Here is a 6,000-nt window from a genome sequence, read left to right as displayed (position 1 = left end):
TGCTTGACAGACTGACAGCGAGCATTCCCATCTTACAGCACATAATAGTTCCAATTTTTCCTTAGTTGGGAATTGATTTGCGACCGCTCTGTTACTGGTATGGACCATTTAACAGATATACCAGTTTTGGGTACTGAGTCAAATAGTATTTAAAAGTAATAATCCCCGGCATGGTAGCATGATCGCCCGCTCGCGTCCCCCGAAAGAAGTCGCTCTTCTCACTAATTTGTTTTTTCTGATTTAGATTTACGCTTACAATCATCCATAAAGAATTATGCTGGAGAAATTACCTCTTAAAATTGTTCTTGCCATCGTACAATAGGTAAGTAAGATCTTATATCTCTAAAGGAGTATGAAATTGATAAGTATAGCTGCTATCTTGAAGCATTTGATCTTTGTGTTTGGTATTATTGATAATGTTCTCTTCTTGTCGGAAGCTAACCTATCAAACAATTGCTTTTCAGGCTAAAAGTGAGTGGGCCCTTAATGTTCTTAATATAGAAATATTTCTCTAGTCCTATCTTAATACGAAAGCTATATGGTATATTTATTAAATAAGGAACCTTGAATTTTATGTACTAATTCAAATTGTGTGCCTTAATAGATGTGCTTATTACAATGTGTTTCGCAACTGTGCTGATTCAAAATGTCGGGGTGTCTTAGGAACCTCTAATGAAGCGAAAGCCTATAAGCAATTCTTAGATGATATATCTCGTTAAGTATAAATTGTACTTGGTAGTTTGCAAGCTGACTAGCTAAAGTCCTTTGTATAAGTTGACGGTAAAAGGACTGGCTATTAGTAAACTTACTGATTTAAATAGGTGGCAACTAGAAACTTATCTTCCGTAAGGCATCCTTGATTATAACGGCTCTATTTTTAGACAACGAAATAGTCTTTTAAGCCTATTATTGGTTACAGATGCCTCCTGTCCCTATGGAGGTTAATCCTTCAGTAGCCTTCGGGAACTTAAAGCCATAAGATCCTTGCAATAGAATGGTATTTATTGCCGAACTGAAGTTGACACTTTACAAGAATATATTAAGCAAAATCGTTACCATTTAAAAAAGCTCAATATTGGTTTTGTAATTTGTGGCAATGGATTTAATTTCAGTGAAGATATCCTTGGATTATCGTTCTCTGAGGCAGACAAATAAGTCAGAGCAACTATACGGAAAGTCCTCTCCCTGGAGCATCTGTCTTTAACGAGAACGGCTCTACCTACCTTTATCCAACTAAATAAAGGAATAGTCTTTTATTCCTTATAAGAACTTGCTTTGTAGGATTACCCAGAAGTATTGGCTTTCTTAGACCTTCTCTCTGACTCTGTATTCCCCCTATAAATAAAACGGTTTAAGTTATATTTCAATGATACTGTTCAAAAGAATGAGATACAACGTAACCTTAAGTAACTTCTCCGGTTTCTCGTATCTTTTAAAGGCTTGATAGACCTTTACCTAAGATTAATAGGTTTTTGCAATACAGAACTTATATATTCTGCTATTGCCAACCATCGTTCTTCTTTGAAAAGGCTTATTTATCATAAGCGTAAGATAATCCCCGGTAATTACTATGATCTTGATGATATGTGCGACTGTATTCTATTGTGGCTCTATAATTTGCCACAAACTCTAAATTTTTCCGAAGTATCATACTTGGGACTAAGCACGCTACCTTCCTTTATGGTATTTTAAAGCCCAGCTATCGTTTTTTTTTATATACTAACGGATATAGATGCTAATTTTGAAGCTTAAAGCGAGTCAATCAGTACTGTATGCTCTCCACTTTCAATTTAGCATCTGTGATGGCCATTATCTGGATTTCAAGGAGATAGTTACTTCATATCTCTTAAAAAGGCGAACAGAGAATTTGCGACTTCTGGCCAAGGAGACCTTTCTGTTTCCTCCTAAGCCTAATAGCTTAAGCAGAAGCCTAATCCGCCTTTTCTCTTAATATAAACCAATAGGAAGCGAAAGCTCCCCTTTTATTGTGGATCCAGATATATTTATTGATTTTGCTAAATAGGCGTTTAGACCCTTCGGGCTCCCTCAACTATAGGTTCTGGCTATCGGAGACTTCTTACACAACAGTTAATATGATAGACAGTAAATTTTGATGGTGCGAAGAAATTGCTCGCAGAAAGATGCAGAAAAGGATTTTGAGCAGTTTAGAAAGAGCAGCGGTTGACCTAATTAGAGCGAAACCTTTGAAATCGTAACCGCTACCGATAAGGATACGTAGATAATGATTAAGAAGTCAGATTAGGAATTCTTATCCTTATGTCCGAGTTATAGCTTGTTAGATTCTCCTTTTGGATAGCTTTTCCCAGGTAACTTGCCTCAAAACTCTGCGTCATCCTAGACTGCTAGTCCTGACAAGTAATGAGCTCCCTATATTCGTCGTTATATAGATCAAACTTACCTCTTTAGCAAAGACCGCCTCACGTGGCAGCGTATAAGAGAACGCGAAAGGAATATAAGTACTTAAATTTCATGTCCACGGAGCTGTAAAATATATCGGAGCAATGCAAAACTTGGGCTCACTCAAAACGAGCTTGTAACCTAATCATAAATTTTTAAATTTTGACATTTTGCTCCAATTTGGCAAAGAATGGCTGACACTGCGCAATAGGAAATTTCAAGAGGATACAAGCGTCATACAGTACAATTTCAATAACAGGAAAGCTTTGATTAGCTTTTCGCTGCACAAATGTGGTAGTAGGATTAAATGTTTGAAATCTCACTGTACTCTACAGATCCAAAGGTGAATCTTTAGTCCGAGCGATAAAAGCAACCAACTCAATCAAAGTTGGCGGCAATATTGAGTACAAACCATTCAGGGTCAAGTGGGCTTTTATAATCAGGATCAGTAGGGCAAGTACTTCCCATTTCCGCCAAAGAGCTCGAGAAATTACCTATATGAATAAATGGCCAGTTGAATGTGACGCTTTGCTTCCAGACAGGGTAGAGTCTTCAAAATAAGCCCGTATATCACTCGTAGTAAATTACCCATCAATGATTCTTTTCGAGGTAGAAAAAAGACGTATTCATCTACAAATTCCACAGCGAGATAGCTTAACATACAGAGCCGGAGTTCTATCCAGTCAACCCGCTCTTGAATAAGGAATGTGGCCATGTAGCTGAACAAATCTTTTCCATACGTATCATGCGATAGTGGATCCGGTCCTAGCCATAGTAATCCATGGAGGGTGTCATGTGCAGGATAAAACACACATTCCACAACAGTGTCGTCATGGCCTGAGCCTATATAAGAAGGCATATCCAGCAATCCATAAAAATTTTCTGAAGAATCATTGACGTCAATACTCCATAAAGGATCTGTGCGTTCACGTATCAGCGGTTAACATTGCTCACATTAGCTCAAGATCGTAACAAGCCCCAAGGATTATACATAGCGAGTGCAAGTCGTAATTTCCGGCAGTGCCAACGGTTTCTGTTGCTAGAGACAAAAAATGTCAGGAAAACAGCGCAATCATATGCTGGCGTAGCCCGTCGTTTAGGGCACCGCTTCAAATATGAAACCTGAAGGTGCTATGAATACCCAAATTCCAGGTAGCAATGAGAATAGGAAGAATTTCGTAATTTCGGTTTAGTAGAGCCTTTTCGACGAAAGCTCTTTTCATTGACAATAGTAGGTATTGAGCAGTCACTCGCTGCTTTTTATGCCGGAAAACAAAGTCCTATGCGCATTGCGAGGGGTTGGACAAAGCATCAAATTAATAAAAAAAATCAATTTCATAATTGATGTTTGATCGAGAAACTTTTGGTTTCCTTATTCAAATCTAGCCAATTGGGCACTGGCTTCTAGATACCCAATTTCCTGATTGACTAGTGACTATGGCTTGATTTGCGATACTTTCACATACGTTCTTCAGATTGAATATGCTTACCTCGGCTACTGGTTCCATCGGTATGTATTTTTCCAGCGCTTGGTCGTTCGTTCTTTCTCAGAGATCATTGCCAAGTGTGTATCACAGCTTCGGTCTAGGCTGCTGTATACTACTAGTGGCCTTGAATGGCTACTATCTTTTATCATCGTATCTAACTTTCTGGCCCAATGTTTACGAAACGGGCAACACTACGGAATTGAATCCGTTCATATGATTGAACGTAGTACAGTAATGATGATGATGATGAACGTAGTACAGTATGGATGGATGGATGATTTCATTTACGCTGAACCCTCACGAACGATATGCAGCCTACCACTACTGTATAAATCCGTGTACGTACAAGTTCAGAGTCCTCTTCCTGAAGGAACTTAGAGCCTCGCCGAGGCCTGTCGTGGCCTAGTTGCCGTTTCGTTATTAAGCTGCCCGCTTGGCGCCCGACTTCGAAACCGTTGTGACGTCTCCGCAAAGTCCAACACAGCATCCACTGTCTTGGATCGACGTAGTATAGTAGTTTTCGAAATCAGCTATAACTCGACACTCTTGCAGCTTGATTTGATTGAATGATATTCAGCAGCTCCGGCCCCAGGCCGCTTTCTAGAACAAACATTGTATTTTACAATACGGAGGCGAAACTTCGCTGTCTGTATTTTAAATAGCTGCTCTAATAGTCCGGTGGTTGAAACACTTCATTATTACTATAGACACTCTATCTCAGTGCCCTTCCCTTGTTTTCCTGATCAGGCTTTCCTCCGGACCCTCGCCCACTCACCTTGCATCTCATGTCGTATCTGCTCAATCTGTAAAACATTCCATCCAACAGTGTTGTGATATGAGACTGGTGTAGATCAGGAACTAAGCCGAATCATCGCAATAAATCTCGGTTTATACCTCTAAGCTACAACACATGCTTCTGAACTATAATATATGGTAATGCCTCATTTGGCTCATCTTTATAAACAAGTTGTGGGATTCATCAGAGGACCTCGCGAAAAAAGGCACGATTCATATAGTGGATGTAACAGTTTGGATAATCATTTAACGCTTAGAATCCTTCTGTAACTTCTCACAAATTGTAAGAAAAGTAGTCAAAGCCGTGAGGCTAAAATTATCGCCGAAGGGCACTAGAATTTGTAGTGTCCCGCATTTAGTTGAAACAGTCGTAATATCGTGGACTAAGGCAACCACTGTATCTGTCTCTTCATCCACTGGCATCAGCCTAGATTTACGTTTCCAGATGAAGAGTCGGGGACCGCTTGCATTGGACAAATTACCATTTGCCTGTGGTGGGAAATGCACCAACGTTGTGAATCGGTACTGGATAGAGATTGGTGTATTTTGATGCATATCAGACCACCACGAAATAGATGATTTGCCACTAGGACTTTTTGCATAACCAATGTCATTGAGACTGTTTTTTTTCGATGAATTGACAATGGGCCACTGCTCCATTGGGCGCATTAGTCCCACTTTCATAAACAATTTAGCTTGGCTTTGTGGGACTCTGAGGATGCGATTGAGCATGGAATTTCAAGGAGTGATCCCCTGAATAGATACGGTATTGGTGGTCTGCGTAACGAAATATATCCATGATGACCGGCTCGTTGCCCTCCGACAGTGCTGCAGTTATGACAGGGTCTTGGGCCCGATATTCAGGCGGAGAATCGATGTGAATATCCATGTCAAGTGAAATGGTGTCTTAGGTTTGGCTCTGGTCCCTAATTCTGATGAAACTCGGCGCTTAGCCTTCTTGAGGAGAAATACAAGATGAATAGTGTAAATAAGTGATGACGCACTCTAGGGTGGTTTGACTTTGGCTTTCGCGATGGCTGTACGCTATTACCAATACAGGGCTAATCGTGGAGAGGAGAACTTGGCTGGTCGATTGGCCGCCATCGCCATTTGCAGTTCCAATGACACGTACGCCCGCCTATTTGGCCCATTTATATATGTCCAATACATTGACCGCCAGAAATAAATGATGAGTAGGCTCGGGAATCATCCCTGTGCCCGAGCCTCCTTCATTTTTGTTTCAGTAACTGTTTTCACCTGCCAGGGCATTACGTATGTAGTGATCTTAATAGCTAATTTT

Source organism: Penicillium waksmanii (genome assembly GCF_028829765.1).
Source record: "Penicillium waksmanii strain IBT 27052 chromosome Unknown utg000008l:1.0-5622682.0:1.0-5626561.0, whole genome shotgun sequence".
In the NCBI taxonomy this organism is placed as follows: Eukaryota; Fungi; Ascomycota; class Eurotiomycetes; order Eurotiales; family Aspergillaceae; genus Penicillium; species Penicillium waksmanii.
The sequence above is the reverse complement of the archived record's forward strand: the minus strand, read 5'-3'. Positions refer to the sequence as shown.